The sequence below is a fragment of the Camelus dromedarius genome, chromosome 4 (assembly GCF_036321535.1).
Source record: "Camelus dromedarius isolate mCamDro1 chromosome 4, mCamDro1.pat, whole genome shotgun sequence".
NCBI lineage: Eukaryota > Metazoa > Chordata > Mammalia > Artiodactyla > Camelidae > Camelus > Camelus dromedarius.
This window is the reverse complement of record NC_087439.1, coordinates 46,994,603-47,015,572: the sequence shown is the minus strand read 5'-3', so window position 1 is coordinate 47,015,572 and position 20,970 is coordinate 46,994,603. Positions and strand designations below refer to the sequence as shown.

The 20,970-nt window shown below is 39.1% G+C and overlaps 1 protein-coding gene across 7 annotated transcripts in view; it reads right to left on the bottom strand.

The window, feature by feature from the left end:
- Positions 1-20,970, bottom strand: part of RAPGEF4 (Rap guanine nucleotide exchange factor 4) — a 273,372-nt gene that overhangs the window by 170,243 nt on the left and 82,159 nt on the right. Inside the window, exon 1 of one of the 7 annotated variants that reach the window (XM_010982530.3) lies at positions 3,177-3,887. The exons of the other annotated variants lie outside the window; for them this stretch is intronic. The gene's annotated coding sequence lies outside the window, so the exon portion shown is untranslated. Of the gene's footprint in view, positions 1-3,176; positions 3,888-20,970 lie in introns of those variants that run through there. 7 annotated transcript variants of the gene reach the window in all.

Sequence of the window (20,970 nt, the reverse complement as noted above, 5' to 3'; positions counted from 1 at the left end):
CAGAAGAGCCTTATTATTTGGTGATTGTGGGTCTTGTCTGGGAAAAACTCCAAACATAGATTTGCCATTTTAAGCAATTCCTTTGAATTCTCACTCTATTGTCAGCAATGGTCCTGTATTATTGGTTTATTATTGATTTTTTTCTTTCCCTTTACATAAGTTAACTAGGCACTCCAATTTTCTCTTCTCTCTTCTTATGTTTTCTTAGTTTGTAAGTCTCTGAAGGACTGTGTTTTAGCTTCAAGTTTTGGAGAACACACACACACACACACACACACACACACACACAAAACATACCTTGCCATTATCACAAACCCATAATCTTTTCCCTTGGCACCATGACTATTCTTCTTTATAATCCTCCTTCTTCTTTACCTTACTTTAGTATAATCAGCTCCACATTCTGTCAATTTTCCCTTTAAAAGTTATTTCAGATTCATCCTACTCTCCGAGCTCCCACTGGCACCATCCTGTCTCAGGTCATATTCTCATCGAAGGTTCTGACACCCCGTCCTAGCCAGCTGTCCTGCCCGCTCCACTCTCTCCCCATACCCACCCCCGGTGCCTCACCACACACTCAGTCCATATGGCAAATTATCCTGCGTATAATTTCCTGTGGGGGCAGGAAAGCACCTCCTCTGCACTGAGGCACATCTCTTCATTCTCCAGATTCTGCATAAGAGTTACTTTCCTCATTTCTCAAATGAGGAAGCTGGCTCTCCCGAAGATTCAGTATCTTGTCCCAAATCACCTCACTGGTAAGTGTTCCAGTCACTAACTCTCACCAATCTGAAGACGGAAGAGTTGCCTGTGTTGTCACAGCAAAATAAAACATTTGCATAACAAAGAATTGGTATTTAATTTCTTTGAAGTCAAGAAATTAGACACATTTGCAATTACCACCGTATGTATCAAGGCCAATGGTTTCCAAGAGGTGGGATTTATACAAGAGAAGTATAAATCCAAGTATCTGCTCTCAAAGAGTTTATAATCGAGTTGGTTAGAGTATACATCTAGCACGTGCTGGATACCTAGTACGTGCTGAAGAAATACTTGCTCAAGCCAGGACCAGGGAATGGCCAGAGAGTCCTGGCAGCTCTCTCCTTCTGGCTTGCCACTAATTGCGTCTCTTAGTCACAGGATGCTTCTTAATATAAAACTCTCTCTTTGACACTTCCTCCTGACCCAGACCCAGAGAATATCAGAACAATACACTGTCAGGAAAAAAAGACATGGAGATCACTGGGCTGCCTTCCAACCCCAGGCCTATTTATTCTTCCCTAACTACAAGATAATTATTGCTGGATAGTATTATGGGATTTTTCCATATGTCCTTTAGTTAGGACAGCAATGATCCAATACAGCCTTTTAATGTCCTCTGGTCTCCTGCCAGCTTACCTCATTCCACAACTTTGTCTTTGGCTCTCATCTTTATGATTATTCAAACTTCCCCTTGCCTAATCAATACCTCATTTGACCACTGCTGCTGTTGGCCGCATACCTCGACAAGGACTCTTTGGAAAAGGTCTTTTTCACTTGCAGCGGGCTCCTTTGAAACACGTTCTTGCTACGTTCATCATTTTGGCAAACAAGGACAAGTTCAAGGAAATTAGAGGCCAAACTTGACAGAGCACTGGGTGCAGCTGCTGGCCCAGCTGTGCAATGATTCTCAACTGGTCCATTACCTCCCAAACTCAACTATTCAGCACAGCCTTCCCTAGTCCAGCACTCCTGTTGGTTTAATATATTTGGCAACAGCCATTATTTCAGAAATGAATGCTCATGTGTATTTATAGCAAATCGCATGCCTGCTCTATCAACAATTAAAGAGATTAGGATTCAGCAGACATATTCCTCTAATTAGGACAAGATGGAAGACACAGCACATAGAAAGCTGCAGTTTGGTCAAGGTTTATTCTTTACTAACAAGACTGCCATGCCGCTTCTCGTCAGTCAAACATCCCCCCTCTCTCTCCAGGGCCACCCTGCTGCCTGTAAGACATCCACTTCCTGTGTCTGTCCCATGGAATTTTCAGTCAGGGGATTCTGTTTGCAATTGACACTTTGAGTTTCCCCTTCCTCCCTCACTCGAACCACACTAGAGGCTCAATGGACTGTTTTAAGGCTTGTTTGGAAATAACGTGGACAGCACCATGTGGCCACTAATTTCATTCAGTTACGCCCTTCCCCTGAAGCCTCAGTATGTGTTGTACGCGCACACTTACGTAGTCTCTCCTCTAAACAAAAGCCTGAACTCAGGGTCTGGGCCGTAAATTCCATCTTGCCTCGCCCTTGCCCATGCATTATTTAAGCAATCTTCTCGGTGAAGCCGGCATGAGAATTTCCCTCGGAGTAACAATCAGCAGGCGCTTTACGCGCTGTTCTAACGGGAAATGTAGGATAGCTGAGCGAGTTCCACCCATTCACAGGCTTGATAATGAAATATGATAATCTAATTTGGTAAAAATAAACTGTGAAATCAGAGATCTGAGGCAAAAACTTTAAAGATGCAATTCAGACGAGCAATCAATGCTTATTCAGTTTCTGTACCATCTCAGCTTTCTCCCTGTGCAGATGCTTAAGTGATGCTAAATTAAATAATTGACAAATTTTTAAAACTGCTGGAAATTACCATCTGTACTTAATTTTGGAATATAAAAAGGTCCATAGAAAACACCCTTTATGATTATTTTGTCTAATAACAGATATGAAACAATACAAACATCCCAGTCATAAAAATATAATGTGTTTCGAGCAGTCTGGCTTACATATTAAAACACAGTTTTTCAAAACAAAAGACCAGGGGAGGAGTGAAATGCTGGGTTACCAACACGTCTGTTTAATAAATGGCTAGAGAACTGAGTTTTTAGTTTAAAATGTATCCCTCTAACCCTCACCTCCCCGCAAAACAAAACCCAAAAAACCAGAACTCACCCACAGGCTTCCTATAGGCAGTAATGATAACATCACTTTTTCTCATTTCTCTCCTGGATAAACCCTGGGCTAAACTGTCCTCTGTTAAGAACTTCATTAGGTTGGTATTACATTTATACAAAATGAAGTCCAGGACTGTAAATAAACATGCTTGAGGCTTCCACGAAAACACAGAAAGAGAAACAAGCTCCCTGCGTGGGAAAACACTGGTAAATACGTGGATAAAACAAGCTGAAACTTACACCAGACACTTCTCCCAGGTCCAGCTCGGCAGTAGCCCCTAAAGGTACATTCTAGTTTTTTTTAATCCACGTTCTGCTCTTCGCGCTGATGGGACTACTCAGACACATGGTCAAGTTGCAATCAGCTTCTCCCTCAGTGATGTATGAGAGCTGGGCTGATTTATCGTGTCTTTCTGCAGCATATTAGCACTAATGTTCCTGCGTCTGCATCCTACCTTTCTTTAGCCGTAGCCCCGGCTTTATCATTGGTAATCTAAATTAAAGAGCCAGTGAGCAGAGCAGGGCTGTTGTCCCCCACCCCTTCTGGTTTTCCATGAAACAATTGCCAGGCAGTCATTCCCGGACAAGGATTCCACTGTTTATTCTATCCAGCCTCCTCTTCAATATCCCATTGAGACTGAAAGTCAGTTGCAAAAGGATAGGTCCAGGGAGACTGACTGTCTTAGTTCAAAGGTCTATTTATGATTTATTCTCTAAAACGGTACAGATGGCCTCAGGAAATACTAGAGAGAGCCGTCATTTGCCAGTTTTTCAGCTCAGAATATAGAATTGACAATATTTACAAACACAAAGTAAATTAATTCTCCACTTACTGCCCAGGGTACAGTACACATTTCGGTGACTTCTTTTTTCCCTGAGAAATCACTTCCTTTTCCCATCGATATTTATTTCACACACACACGCTTCAGTGTTTATTTTAATGCAGAATATGAGTGCTATGATTTAGCAAGTTGCACACAAGAAGCATAAAATCCTATAAAAATCTGAAGAAATCCAACAAACCATTATTAACCTTGTAACCTTTGATCAACAAACAGTAGACGGAGCAGGAGCAAAAGGCTGTATTTAATTCAGCCGATGTCAGTTACTTTCTTTAAGACATATTTAAAATTTTCTCAGTCTCAACAAAAATGTTTGGGAAGAGGAAACATAATTCTACATTTTCATATGAAAGTTTTTAATCTCCTGAAACCGTTGCTGTCTTAGCAGCGTCTCAGTGCTTTTAACTTAGATTTCCCAATGATTACTGAAATAATATTAAGATTATTTTCCACATTTTAAACAACAAAACTTTTTAACTCTGTTAAGCAACAGCATTTGGTGGATAATAAAGTATAACAAGTTTCATCTCTGTTTTTGTGTATTTTTGTTAAAATGTGATTGTTTTAATACTTTTAAACATGTATACTGCATTTTAAATTTTCCTTTTAAAAATTAACAAGTTATGACACATCCATTTCCATATAGACATAAAATATGGACTTGCCAGTTTTAGATTTATAATGTTAAACTCTTAAATTCCTTGATATTTGCATTGCCTCAGTTTTTCATTACTAGAACAATGTCTGCTATCAGAGATGCAAAATACTCACATTCCAGGCCCTTGCATACACACCCCCTGCCCCGATCCCTAAAAAACTTTCTGCTTCTCAACTTTTTTTTTCAGAATTACAGTCAGGAGAAATAATACTCAGGAGGGCTGCCGGAAGAACATCCAGGCTATCAGTTCTTCTGGGTTGCATCCCTGAGTTAAATGTTTAAATTCATATAAGAATTTCTGCACTCCAGAACTTGTTTATACAGAACTGTTCCGCAAACATTCAGAGTAATTATTTTAAAAATTTAAATCTGGGCTTGTCACTTGGTTGCTTAAAACTCTGCATAGCTTCCCGTTATTCTTCGGATGAAAGCCAAAATCTTTATCACGGCCTTTAAGGACTCAGTTCTGTTTCACTCAGAAGATAAGCCCACCTTCCCAGAACTGACTGGCTGGGAGTCAGAACCATCCATCAATCAAGTATTGAACCCCTGCTCTTTATTGGCCAGTCAGCTGGAGCACGGTATCTGAGCACTGGCGTGGGATGCGGAGAGAATTCCAAGAGCAAATACATAGGCCTTTGCCTTTAGTTTGAAAGTAATATACATGAAGAAGATTGCCCTACTTTACAAATCAGCTTACAAACTATGACAAAATCAGTATGAAGCAAGTCAGACTCAAAAAGCAAAGTGAAGCTAAAATCAAGGGGTAAGAAGAATAAGATGAAATTAAACACTTGATGAATGTTAACTGAAACTGACTTAGGCTAGAGGAGAAAAAGGGAAACAATTAAGAAGGGGCAGAAACTCCAAAACAAGTATTGCTCATTTGGTGTTGTTATGCTTCTAAGGCCTATGGGTCACATCAGCTAAACTAGTCTTACATTTTTTTAAAGTCAACTATCCCAAGATTGTGGTTGTGAGTTTCTTCAATAAATACTTCCTATACTTTCATTATATTACTGTTGATATTACTCTCCTTCAAAAATTCTCTTTATTTTAATCACAAAAAGAACCATATGATAAAATTCCCCAGTTTCTAAGTAAGATGGCCAAGGAGCCCAACACCATAGAACCCTGAAAACATGAGATTTTTTCATAACTTAAAGGTCTACTTTGCAGTTAGCCACATAATCCTTTCATGCAACTTGTATATAAGCTCATACATAGAATAATGTAGAAACCCAGAGATACATGAAGCATCCACTGAGTAACAAAATCTTGAGACAAGTCCAGGGCGTAAGGCATTGACATCACAAGGCCCCACAAGGCCCAGAACATGTCCTATGCTTCTTGCCATTGTCCTCATAATTCATACCATTCAAACCTCCCCTTGGAAGAAATCTGACTCTAGAACCAAACTACTGTGTTGCAATCCTACGATTGGATGGAAGTCTCCCACTTACCAGCTGTGTGACCTTAGGTAGAGGAGTTAAACTTACTGGAGCGGGAGTGTGTTTTAAACTCATCTGTAAAGTGGGATGAGAGGAGTTCTGCTTCATGAAAGTAACTCCTTCTAAGAGATAATAATTATAAACTCCAGATAAAATATAAAAAAACAAGGATAACAACATCTATCTGAGGGCATTGCAGAGTGACCGAGAATAGGCAGAAACTAAAGGGGGTTGACACTTGGGAAAATGGCTCTCCATGGATTATCCATGTTTTGCAGCTTTTCAGCTAAGGGCGGGAGCAACTGGTCAGTTCTGCAGAGTGGCTATATCTCAAGTAGAAACTTGCTATCTTACTCATTGGAGTTCAGAGAAGATAGTAGCTGAAAAATGAGGGAGGAAATCCAGAGAGAAGAGAGCCATAGAGGGGAAGCTCCAAATTCAGTACTTAAAGATCAGATTAAATCTCTGGCTGATTCCAATACATGTTGGAGCAGACTTCAAGCAGCCCAGCTAAGGTAAAAAGAACTAAACAGTCTGCTGCTGTCTGTCATAGGGAAGACATATTTGGAATTTGGAATTTGAGATCTATCAAGCTAATTGCCTGCTAAAACAGAAAATTAATACTCTTTACAGGTATATGAACAAATTCAGAACCTCTGTAACATTTCACTTCCAATGTCCAAGGTACATTCCAAAACTACTAGAATGTAGAGAAATAGGAAAATGTAACCTATCTCAAAAGACATGGTAATCCATAGAGACCAACTCTGGTATGATGCAGATACTGGAATTAGCAGACAAAGATTTTAAAGCAGTTATTCTAACTATGCTAAAGGATAGTTAAAAATCTCAGCAGAGAAGAGGAAACTATAAAAAGAACCAACTGGAAATTCTATAATTAAAAAATACAATAGCTGAAAAAAAATTCACTGGCTAGACCTAACAACAGATTGGAAGAAAATAATAAAAGTATCAGTGAACTTGAATACAGAACAAAATAAATTATCTAATCTGAAGAGAGGAAAAAAAACTTTAAAAATGAACAAAACCTGAGGGTCTACTCCTACACTGCTGGTGGGAATGTAAATTGGTGCAGCCACTACGGAGAACAGTATGGAGGTTCCTTAAAAAACTAAAAATAGAGTTACCATATATCCAGCAATCCCACTCCTGGGCATGTATCCAGACAAAACTAATTCAAAAAGATACACGCAGGCCAATATTCATAGCAGCACTATTTACAGTAGCCAAGACACGGAAAAACCTAAATGTCCATCAACAGATGACCCGATAAAGAAGATATGTACATACAATGGCATACTACTCAGTCATAAAAAGAATGAAATAATGCCATTTGCAGCAACATGAATGGATCCGGAGATTATCATACTAAGTGAAGTAAGTCAGACAGAGAAAGACAAGTACCATATGATGTCACTTACATGTGGAATATACAATATGATACAAATGAACTTATTTACAAAACAGAAACAGACTCACAGACATAGAAAACAAACTTATAGTTACCAGGAGAGAAAGGGATTGGGGAGGGAAAAATTGGGAGTTTGGGATTTGCAGATGCTAACTACTATACATAAAATAAACAACAAGGTTCTACTGTCTAGCACAGGGAACTATATTCAATACCTTGTAATGGCCTATAATGAAAGGGAATATATATATATGTGTGTGTGTGTGTGTGTGTGTGTGTGTGTCACTATGCTGTACACCAGAAATTAATACAACATTGTAAATCAACTATCCTTCAATTTTAAAAATATGAGTTTAAGATTAGCAGATATAAACTGCTACATATAAAATAGATAAATAATGTCTTACTGTATAGCACAGGGAACTATATTCAATATCCTGTAATAAATCATAATGGAAAAGAATATGAAAAAGAATATATATGTACGTGTGTGTCTGTATATACACATATTCTGCTATACACCAGAAACTAACACAACAGTGTAAATCAACTGTACTTCAATTAAAAAAAAAAAACTGAGGGTCCAGTGTAGAATATAATAGCATAAATCTAATGTGTATTTAATTGAAATCCCAGAAAAAATAGGAGAGGAGCAAAAGGGCAAAAAAAAATTGAAGAAATAATCCAAGTTTGCCAAAATTTGTTTTTACAAAAAGTCATAAGCTTGCAAATTCAAAAATCCTTGCAATCCCCAAACAGGATAAACAAAAAACAAAACAAAATAAAAACCCATGCCAGGGCATATCATATTCAAACTGCTAAGATTCAAAGATAAAGGGAAAATCTTGAAAGCAATCAGGGGAAATGGCATGAAGAGGATAAAATTATACTAACTTTTCATCTAAAGTAATGGAGGCTAGAAGATAACAGAATGAAACTTTTAAACTGCCAACAGGAAAAACAACTGCCAAGCTAGAATTTCATATCTGGCAAAAGTATTCTTAGACAACAAAGGCTAAATGAGGGTATCTTCAGAAAAACAAAAGCTGATCACCGGCAAATCTCACTACTTGAAATGCTGAAGAATGTTCTCCAGCGTAAAGGTAAACGACACAAGATGGTAATTTGGATCTACAGAAAGGAATGAAGATTAATGAAAGTGGTAAATACGTGAGTAAATATATAAAACACACATACACTTCTTTGAAACCCCTTAAAACACATACAATTATTTAAATTAAAATTATAGCATTATTGTAGGTTTTGTAACATAAATACGTAACAACAGCACAAAGGATGGAGAGGGCAGTAAATGGAACTAACCCCGTTGCAACGTTCCAATGCTTGACATGAAGTACTACAATATTAACTCTAAGTAGAATGTGAAAAATTAAAAATATATATGGTAATCCCCAGAGCAACCACTAAAAACTGATTCAAAGAAATTAAAAAGCCAATAGAAATATTAAAATGGAACCCCTGGCAGCCATGAATGTACCTCACTTATATCTCCCTTCTAGGAGAAACAAGCCAATGAGCAGTGAGGAGTGTAATTAGCTCACAGCATCCAAGGGCAGCAACTTCAGGATCCACTGTGAGTGAATCAAAGCCATGTTCTTTATCATTAGTCAATGACTGAACATGGCAGGGATACGAGCACTTGGCCATTTCTGCTCCGCACAAAACTGTTTACAGGAACTCTTGCACCAAGGCCTCCATCAGGCTGGAGACTTTCTCAAAATCACAATTTGAGGCTCTTTCTACTCTAGCCTTCCTTTCTTCTGCCCTCCTTTCACAGGTGTCAGATGCTTGCTCTCTCTCTTTTTTTGTCTTTTGTTGGCACTACACCCAACAGATCTCTTGCACCTATAACTCCATCTTGGCACCTGCTTTTTGAAACAAACTAATGCAGAATTCTAAAAAATATTCAGTTAACCCAAAATAAGGCAAGAAAGGAAGCAAGAGGAAGAAAAAAGCAGATGGGACACAGAGAAAACAAATAGCAAACTGGCAAATCTAAATCCAATCACATAAATAATTATATTAAATATAAATTGATTAAATATTCCAATTAAAAGGAAAATTGCCAGATTGGATAAAAAATTAGAACTAATCAATATGTTCTCCTTACCTTTAAATACAGAGAACAGATAATCTGAAAATAAAAGCATGGAAAAAGAGAAAGCATAAGAAAGCTAGAGTGGCTATGTTAATAGCGTATGAACTGGATTTCGAGGCACAATGTATTACCAGTCACAGAGACACTTTATAATGATAAAAGAGGCAATTTATTTGAAAGAAATAAAAATAATAAATGTATATATGCCTAATTATAGAACATTTTAAAGCAAAAATTGACAAAATTATTGAATAAGTAGACAAATCCACAATCCTAAGTGGAGATTTTAAGGCTGGTCCCTCAAAAACTGACAGGACAACAAGACAAAAAAAAAAAATTAGTAAGGACAATGGAAAACTTAAACATCACCATCCAGTACACTGACTTAATTGCCATTTATAGAATACTGCTTCCAAAAACTGCAGAATAGACATTCCTTCCAACTGTACACAGCACATTCACCAAGACAGACCATTTGGTGTGCTATAAACAAGTCTCAATAAATTCTAAAGACTGAATTTCTACAAAATATGTATTCTGACTATAATTCAATTAAACTCAAAGCAATAAGATGTTTAGAAAACCCCAAATATTTGGAAATTGACAACAAACTCCTAAAGGACTCGTGGGCCAAAGAAGAAATCACAGGGGAAATATAAAAATATTTTAAGGTAAATAATAATGAAAATGCAACATATCAAAATTCGTGTGACAATTAAAGCAGTGCTTAGAGGGAAACTTACAGCTTTAAATGTTTATAGTGGAAAAGAGTGAAGGTATAAAAGCAATGATGCTGGGTCCACCTAAGAAGCTAGAAAAAAGAGCAAACTAAATACAAAGTAAGTAGAAGGAAATAATAATTTTTTTTTAAAGAGCAGAAATCGATGGAATAGAATATAGAAAAAGAGGAAATTAAGAAAACCAAAAGTTGGTTCTCTGAAAGATTAACAAAATTGATAAACTCCTAGCTAGACTGATCAAAAAAAATTTTTAAGAGAGAATACAAATTACCAGTATCAGGAGTGAAAAAGAAGATATCTCTAGAGATCCTTATATATTGAAAGTATAATAGACAACTTTACGTCAATAAATTTGAATACTTAGATGAAATGGACATATTTCTTGAAGAACAGAATTTACCAAAATTACCACAACATAAAATTAAAAATCTAATTTCTCAATACCTATTAAAGTAATTGAATATACTATCAAATCCCTTCCCATAAAGAAAACTCCAGAACAAATGGTTTCATGGTGAATCCTATCAAACAGTTAAGGAAAAAACTGTATTAATCTTACACAAACCTTTTCCAAAGAAGTGGAGCAGGATGGAACACCTCCCAACTCATTTTATGAGGCCAGTTTGACCCTGACATCTAAATCTAACAAAGATATTATAAGAAATTACAGCTCAGTATCTATGACTATAGACACAAAAATCCCAACAAATATTAGCAAAAAAAACTAGCAATACAAAGAGAGGAAAATCATCCTGTTTTACATCGTGACCAAATACAGTTTGTCTCAGGAATGAGATGCAGCTTTAATACTTAAAGATCAATTATTATAATTTACTATATTACCAGAATTTTTAAAAATGTAGAATCTTAATACATACAGAAAAAGCATTTGATAACATTCAATACCAATTCATCATAAAAACTCTCAGCAAATTAAAAACAGAAAGGGATTTCCTCAGTCTCCAGTTAAAATCATATTTAATGGTGACAGGTTGAATGTTTTTCTCTAAGATCGGTAACAAGGAAAGAATGTCCTCTCTCACCACTTCTGTTCACCTTGTGCTGGGGGTCCTAACCAATACAGTAAGGTAGGAGAAATAAATAAAAGGTATGAAGTTTAGAAAGGAAGAAATAAGACTCTCATTGTTTGCAGATAATACAATTGTTTATACAGACAAATCGTAAGAAATCTAAAATGGGATAACAGTACCTACCTCATATACTTGTTATAAGAATCAAATGAATTCAAATTTGAAATGTGTTTAGAACTGTGCCTGACACCCAGTAAGTCCTAATAGATAAGCATTAAGTAAAAAATTTTTAAGTACATCTAATATAAAATCTGGGAGTGTTCCATATTAGCTTATTGACAATGAGTATAGATTTATTTGTCAGAATAGCTAAAAGAGAGCCACTTTAAGTAATAAGACGATCTTTGGTCTGGGGCCCAGTTTATAAAAGAGTTCAGGGCAAGTAATACTTGGGATGCCCAGAGAATGGCCAGTTCTCACCGACATTCCTAAAACAGAAGACGGAGTTTGTTACCGTGACACTGTCTACAGAGTTACTTCTTTTAAATGTGATCTGATATGTCTATACAGTTATATAAACAAGTCCAGTAGCTGTGTTTAATGAACCCATACCTTGCTGTGATCTATAAGTACTCTCATGGTATCCATGAAAGACATGTAAGTGAAAAAAAGATGACAACGAGCATAACTGTACTTACAGTATAATTTAATTTTCAAGGCAAAGAAGATATGCATATATGATAACTGCACTGATATGTGCGCAGAAAAATTTCTGGAAATAGCCACATAAAAGTGTTCATAGTGGAGAGCCCAATATAGTGGGAGTGGAAAGGATTTTCATTTTTTAACTTAATATCTTTGGCATATTGTTTGAATTTTTAATAATACTGGTATTTTTACTTTGTGATTTAAAAAATAAAGAAAAGTCTCTTACTAATGCAAAAAATATATCAACACTTAAAAGTCACCATGTTTATAGAGTTTATTTGTTTTCTAAGTCAAACAAGATGAAAAGGATTCTTCCTTTGTGTTCTTTAAACAAAGGTAGAGTGTTATTTTAGAAATCAAGAGCACATTCCAAATGTTTTTGTCCCTAAGATCCCTCCCAGCATCCCCACTTCCCTGTACCCCAAGTGGGCAGTGGGGAGAATTAAAAACCCAGGTCGAGTCAAAGGTTCAGTCTATCTTTACAGGCAGGCTCATCAGAACACAGAGCACTGAGAAAGCAAAAGGCTTGATGCCCTGCGAGCCTGCTTCACTCTAATTCATGCCTTCTGCCTTCTGAACCAATCCAGGAACTGGTTCTTCCTACTCCCTGGATGCTTAGAAGGCCCAGAGAGGAATACAGATCAGAGACAAGCCATTGCCACTGGAAGCACAGAATTTTAAGTAGAATGACCTTAGAAAATGTCTAATCTATCTACAGACAACCACTTTCCAGGTAAGGAAATGGAAGTCTAGAGATGTAACTTGCCCAAGGTCATGGGGTTACTAAGTGACCACAGCAGGTCTCTCGAGCCCCAGGACAGCATCCTTTCTATGATGATGGGGCGGGGGGGGTCTCAAAGGCCCTACTGATGCTGGACCAGGGGCCAGAACCTCATGAACAGAGTATACTAGAATGCAGGCTTGATCGGGAGTGGAAGGGAGTTATCTCCCTGCCTTTATCATGGTTCCTCAAACTGGAGTGCAGACATCAAAAACCAATTCTGTTATTCATTTACTTTCATTACTAGTGTTCCATAAGATGCATGCACACTTTCTCTACAAATAAGCCATAAAAGAGGGAATGTTTCCTATTTGAGATATGCCTTCTGGCCACATCATTCAGAGATGCTTTTAGTATATAACTAACACTAATGAATGTTAGAATGTTTTCCACATTTTGATTATAGGCATTAGGAAACCTGGAGATATTTAAATTAATGCAATGTGTACTATTATGCTCTATCATATTGGTTTTTTTTTTTATAGTGAGAACTATGAATCAGTTTCTAAAGTTTAGGAGGTAAACCAATGATTAGGTTCTGAAATTACTTAAAATCAATAAATCTAAGACTAATTTAATCAAATTGCCTTGCAAACTTGTTCAGAACCATAAAGACATACCTTATTCCTCTCTATTAAAAAAAAAAAAAAAAAGCTCCCAAAGAACAATCAGAGCAGCACTCCCAAAGATCATGAGCTAAAACCCATGTGTAAAATCTACAGTAATTGACAGGCAAGTAAGAAATCATCCTCACCTATTTATCAATATAACTTCTCTAAAACCTTCTCCTAGAGGTGGTCATTTATTCACACTGATTACTAGTTATAATATACTCAGAATAATAAAACTGTTGCCTTTATTTAACATCACATTTTCCCACTAGTAATAGATAAGCCTTCCAACAAATTATCATAAGTTCCTTAAATGCATCAGACACATGGTCCCTTTATACATATCCTCAAGTCGGTAGGAATACATCTTGGGGTTAAGGAGAGGCATGCCTACATTCTTCGTAAGAAGCTAAAGGAGGACGTGTAAGTGACAGCCCCTGACTAGACACTTCGTTATTAATGGTCTTCCAAAACTAAAGCATTTTAAAACTTTGATCTTTTGTGAAAACTCAGTAGGATGATTAAAAAAAAAAAAAAAACAAATCTTCCAGCTGAACAAACAGACTAGGGCGGAAAGAGCATCTCCTTAGCATTTGCCACGGAAAGTATCATCTGCCCAGACTCCACCCTGGTGTTTCATTAAAGTGGTGTCGTTCAAAATATGCAAATAACAGTAATAATCTGAACAAACAGATGAATTAGGTGAGCCTCTATAGGCAATTTACTCAAGGTAATTAAGAATGCTAAGTCAAACAAATTATTATTTTAAATGGCAAGTAAGCTTTAATTAAACTTGATTTCTACACTAAAATGAAACTACTAACTCAACAGAAGGGATCCAGTGTGAATTAAAAGGCAAAGTGTCAGGAAGGGAAAAAAAGAACGTACATTCTGACTTTTGATTCACAAGATTAGGACCAGGTATTGCTGCATTTTCATCGGCGCTAACACAGAGAGAAGTATTTCTGTGTATGAACTGAGAATTGATATAATGTATTTGGGGTGCCTCAAGCATGAGCACATTTTAAATGGTAAAGAAACAAAATCAACCCAAACCCAAGGTAATTTCTCTCCAACTTAGCATCTCAGTGCTTCTTCAACACTAAGAAAGGGCACCCAGCAGATTGTAGCCCACCAGGGATTGAGAGTCCTTCATGGGGGTTAGGGAGACATGGTGACCCTCAGTTGAACCTTCACAGATATGACAGCCACCAACCAAGAAAACATGTATATGAGGGACCAAACCAACGGGCCACAATCAATAACCAGGGAAATAAAGGTGCCCATAGAGAGAGGAAAATCTCCAGGTTGTCCTGAGGTGGAGAAGGCTAAAATATGGTCCGATTAAAATAGATCATACTTGTGAACTGAGTCCTACAGAACAACATAATCTTAATAATGACAATCTATGCTGAAAGCTTCAAGTATTCTCTGAGACTAGACATGTCCATGTCGCTTCCCTTTTTAATATTTTGTCCCAGTAATTTTAACGGGACTCTGATCAGATCCCAACCACCAGCACTGGCAAAGCAGTGACGCCCTCACAGAACCACCTGTTTTCTTCTCCACATGAAGCACCTTGCCTGGTTTAGCCTCCTGCGTCTTCTGTCTTCCACCTTCAGCCCAGTGTCCTGCAGGAACACACACGACGTGTCCTGTCCCCTTTGTTCCTGGCTTTCCAGTCAGGCTGGATGACCCAGGGCTGGAGTCAAGGAGCAAGCTAAGAGTACGAGCTGGGTGGTGGCAGGACAGAGCAGGGAGGGGCCTGGGAAAGCCATTATAAGTCACCACCACCACTGGCATCTGGACCCAGTCACCCTGCCACGCAGGACCATTTTCATACAGTTTCCTTACACAGTCTGCCTGCAGACTGACCCCTAGGGATACTGTTAAAATACTAATGACAGTGGTAAGGAGTTGGTGTCAAGCCTGTGTTCCAAGGAGCAGAGAGAACTGCATCCCAATGTATTTTCTCTCCCAGACTTGGGCCTGCACTCTGGAGAGGCTCACATGCAACTGCTGACCCTGTAAGTCGAGAGGGAAGAGCAAGTGTGTCCAGAACTCCGGAGACCTGACGAGGCCAGTGTGTCCATGTCTTCTATCTGCTCCTGCCCCTGGCCAGAACGGGAGTCATTCGTTTGTTCATCAAATAACCGCTGGGCACTGTTGGGCCCTCCATGATGCTCAGGGTATATAGCAAGACACCATCCTGTCCTCAAGTTGCCCACATCCCACAGACAGGAGAGACATGCAAACAAGCATTCACCAAAAAATGTGCAGAAAACTCAGGATGGAATGGGAGCACCTGGACAGGGTGGGGGGCGGGGCGGGGAGCATGGAGCATCTGAGGAGTGAGAGGGTCTGGGGAGGGAACAGAGGGGACCAAACATCAGTCCCATTGGAATGTTTCTACTCCTTTGACCCACCAGAAGGGGAGCCATGCATGACATGAAAAGAGCTTTGTCCCGCCTCTTGCATTAGAGCAGAAATTCCAAGAGTGCTGGGGCTTGGTGTGCCCAGAGGGCTCAAGAGATTATCTGCTGAATAAATGAATGGTCTAAGAAGTTGGATCTGCCCTGGGACTTTTTTGGACAGAATGTTGGCTAATGAGGATCTTAGAGGTCATCTAACAGTCCAACCCTCTAGAATTGATAGATAAGAGACTTCTTTTAAAATGTTTGCACTCTGGGGAGGGTATAGCTCAGTGGTAGAGTGTGTGTTTAGCATGCAGGTTCCTGGGTTCAATCCCCAGGGCCTCCATTAAAAAGGAATGAAAGAAACTTAATTACCTCCCCACCGTTAATTAAATAAATTGTACAATTTTTTTAATGTTTGCACAGAGTAGCAGAGTTGCACAGAGGAAGTATGCTGGGTCCATAAAATGTTTGCAGGTGAATGGATAGATAAAATGCAGTAGATTCAGTCAACGGACTACTACTTGGCCAGAAAAAAGGAACTACTGGCACATAGTACACCATGGATGAATTTCAAACTCCTGCTCAATGAAAGGAACCAGACACAGACCACATTTCACATGATACCATTGATATGAAATAGCCAGAAAAGGCAAGTTTATAGAGACAGAAGGTAGATCCGTGGTTGCCTGGAGATGGGGGTAGAACAGGGTTAGCCGTAACAAGGCTACTGGGTTCTTACTGGGAGGATGAAACTGTTCTAAAGCTGGACTATGCTGATGGCTGCACTACCTTGTAAAAAGACTAACTGAATTGTACGCTTGAAACGGGTGAATTTTATGGTACGTAAAATATACCTCAAAGTTGTTTAAAAAGGTTTGCAAAGGGGGTCATAAGTTATAGGTTTGCCCTTGTGATGCTAATGGGGGGGGGGCTGCCATGTTGTTGGAAAAACAAAGATGGGAGCCCAGATTTGAAAAGAAGCCCCCATGTCCTAACTCCCAAGGTCAGTGGCTTCCACTCTCCTTCCTAAAAAGTCCACTCATAGACAGAAAGCAGATTAGTGGTTGCCAGGGCTTCAGGGAGCAGGAAGTGGGAAGTGACTGTTTAATGCATATGCGGTTTCCTTACGGGGTGTTGAAAACGCTCTGGAACTAGACAGTGGTAATGGTTGTAAAACGTTCTAAATGTGCTTCTTGCCACTGAATTGTACCCTTCAAATGTTAAAGTGGTAAATCTCATGTTAGGTGTATTTTTACCACAAATTTTAAGTCTACTTTTTGTTTTTTTTTTAAAAGGTCACATTTGAGGAACATTTTCACGTTTCCCTTTCAGCTGCCAAATCCATTCCTGGTAGCCACAGAGGGGCCAGTGCCGTCCCCAGCCACCTCATGTCCGGATGTTTAGTCCAGGTGACAGTGCAGCTCTAAGCAGTCTGTTTGCTGCACGCTATCATCGCCTTTCCCCTGGTTGGCAAATGTCAGACATTAATTAAAAAGAAAAAAATCTGGGCTTGGTTTGCATTTTAATCCTGCCCACTTGAAACTGGCTGGCATCATTCAAAACAACACACGAAGGGACGTTCCCAGAGCTGTCAGGCCATCTCATTAAGTGTTGTTACCGTGGCTTCTTGGCTCCCTGGGAGTGTAGGAGGCAATGACCCCTCCTGGCACGTATTTAACCACGGTATGTTATGAAACACTTGCTGCTCAGTCAGAAATACCACAGGTCCAGAAAGCTCTAGGACTCCCTGTTTCCAAATAATCCGAAAGCAGCTCAAGCCTGGCCTAGAATCACTTCCACTGATCCCTGTTACAAATGTCCTAGGTCGCTGCTATCAATGGTGATTCCTGGATTACTTCTTCCCACCACTATCATCTGCCTCAGTATTCCTACCAGACGAGCTGTAAGGTTAATTAAAACATTCTTTCCTTTTTCCTAATAAGAGGACAGTTGCTAAAGAATTAGTAAGTTGCCCAAGGATGCCAATTTCTTTAGAGCTAGAACCAGGGTCAGAACACGCTCAGGATTCATGTATTTGATTGGTGCTGTACCTAGAAAGTAAGAATGATCAGCTGCAAGATATTTTCTACCTCCAAGACAATGTTATAACAGATACTTTCATTTTGGAATTGCTTAAAATATGTCTGGTATTCCCCTTTGGTAACTCTAAGTTTGTCTTCTATCTCTGGGAATCTCTTTCTGTTTTGTAAATAGATTCATTTGTGTCATTTTCTTAGATTCCACATATAAGTGACATCATATATTTGTCCTTCTTTCTCTGACTTTCATTTAGGTCCAGCACAGGAAACTATATTCAACAGCTTGTAATAACCTATAATGAAAACGAACATGAAAAAGAAAGTACATCTGTATAACTGAATCACTATGCTGTACACCAGAGACTAACTCAACATTGTAAATCAACTATACTTCAGTTTTTAGAAGATGCCTGGTATTGAATGGACTAAAAAACCCTTCAGGTTTCCACTTGTGAAATAATATTTGGAGAGCAAGTACTAAACGCCAACTGTCTAAAAGACCTCCTCAGAGGGAATACTTCCTTACTGCCAGCAAAAATCACAGGGACATGCTGTAGCTGAATTTTTTAATTGTGTTTTTGAGATACTGGATAATTTTCTGACCATTAAAGGCAATTCCAGCCAAACCTAACAGTAAAATTGAATCTCTTGCTTGAGAAGCATACAGCTGATTTACTGTGAGGTATAGGAGAGGAAGGAGGCAAATGGGAGGAGGCAAGAAGTCCAGGAGTCATTCCCACTCCGTGAAAAGCAGAGTCTGCCTTCATAGTAGAAAAGCTTCAGATGGAAGCGTGTCTTACTTTCCAAGTGCCTCTCTCCAGGGCCCATTCTCCCAGGTGGCACCTGAAAACCATCAACAAGCATTAGAGATTTAACCCAGCCTCATGGGCCCAGCCTGGGACGTTGAGAAGAGGTTCCCAAGAGAGGACAGGGTGAGGCCACCTCCACTCTGCCCCTGGGAGATCATGCCTGTTTGGAGTCTCCCAGGGTGCTGGGCACACCCAGAGCACACAGGCTTGCCTGGCAATGCATACTGGCCAACCATGAAACACAGCCTGTCTTGGGGTGTGTGCAGGACATGGAGGGTGTATACATCAGTTGCATTCAACCTTAAAGACACTAGGCTGATCCTGACTTCCCACTCAGTCCTTAAAGTCTTAGCCATTACTGAGTAGTCCACCCTAACACTGCACATAATTCTGGGAGATAAAATAGACAGTATCAGAAGCTAAGAGAATAGCAGAGAGGGCCAAAAAAACAAGGCTCCATCGTTAAGTGGGTAGAACAGGAGCCGTGCAAGAGATCCAGCAGAAACACAGCGCTGCAAACCGGGCTGATCGGGCCGGCCGGGCCCCCTCAGGGGGGTGGCCACCCGTTCCTCTGCCTTCCAGCACTGCACGCTCAGTTAAGAGAACAGCTTTCCTCACTAGAGGAAGATCTTTCTTTAAAGACATGGCAGTAGCTCCTCTCCTGCTCGGAACCTCTGAACCAGCTCTCATAGGAATAGAGTCATAAACAAAAAGCAAGCAAATACAGATGCTTAATGGAAAGGAAGACATAATAATGAGCAATTTGGACCAAGGATAATCTGACCATAATGCTCCTCGTGCTCAATGGTTTCAATGGGCTAAGATTGTAAGAAAAATTTGAATTACAGATAAAGCACTAAGGACGAAAGGACACAAGACAAAGTACTAAAAATAAGACAGGTTTTCAGCACTTCAGAGGGTGAAAAATGTGACATTATTTCATCATTCCTCAGCCTATTAATTTCTCCACTAATGTTAGTATTTTTAAACTTTTATACTAATATTTAACTTTTCATATATACATAAATTAACCTCTTGAATTAGACAGTCACCTCTGGGCCCAAAGCCCATATGTTGTATGTTTTGGATGTCATTTGAATGTGCCCCTGTTAAATATTCAATAAATATTCTATGAATAAGTGAAATTTCTTCCTAAAATCTAAAATGGTGGTAAGTCCAATGACTTGGCTTTGAAGGAAGCAGAATCATTTCTTCTAATTTACCATCATTAACAGCCACGGTAGATTTCTTTCGTTAAAAGTACAAATGGAGATTCTCAGTTTGTTGCTGGTAATTTGAGGGTGGGGATGGGAGATCTGTACCAGAGGGGGCTGCTCTCTGCTTGGTGTACAGGAATCAGTGGAAGGCTTAGGAGACAATCTTACTTATTGCCCACTTTTGAAAACTGTGGCTAAATTAATTTGTGCTTAAGAAAAAAATAAGTAGAGAACAACATACGGTACAAGCAGATGGAGTTGGTTTTCTCCAATACACGATTCACACAGTTCTTCCTCCTGACCCCCACGACTGTGTGCTTGCTGTACTGTGCATGTGCCATACCATTCTGGACTTTAGATACATTTGCACATGTGTGAACAAGACGCCTAGGGCAGAGAAAGTGTCTGAGGGGCACAGGATCTTCAGCCTGTATCAAAAATGTACATATAAAGTTTTCTGGAATTGCCTCCAAACAAGAGAGATTCTACAATTAAAAAAACCATACGTATGCTGTAAAAAGAACTAAACATGGAAGTCATCACCAGCATGCTTAGAAAGCTCTTTAGTTTATTTAAGATATTCACCTTATTCCACACATGAGACTCCTTAGACAAAGCAGCCTCTGGATTCTTCCTGTCTTTTGGTCATAAATCAAATATCCAAAGCTGATATATTACTTCATTCTCTCCAAGTCAATCACTTGAGAATGAAGACAAATTGCAGGGTGAACAAAGGTGGGAAGTGGTGGATTATCTTCCACCCTGATTTCCCAGTGGACTTGGAGGTTGGATCATTTGATCATCCTGGTACAACGGACCGCCACCATGACTCTGATCTCCCTACGTGTGCGGAGGTTGAAGTGAGGAAGATATTTTTGAGGAGGCTGTTCTTTCACATCATGATTTGTACAGAGAAATAAACACATCTCATCTCTCAGGAAACCAGAGGGGAGACCCTCCAACAGGCCACTTCTTGTAGGAAAATATGTATAATAGCATGAAGGGTAAAAAAAAAAAACAAAAAACAGTGGCCTTCTTGTGTACAAGGTGTTCTCTTCTTAAGTATCTCTTGATTTTTCACCTCAGGGTCTCACAAGAAACATGACCAACACAGTAGGATTGGAGAACTTAACTCGATGTTATAGATTCCAATTTTGTCATAAATGTCACTGAGAATGA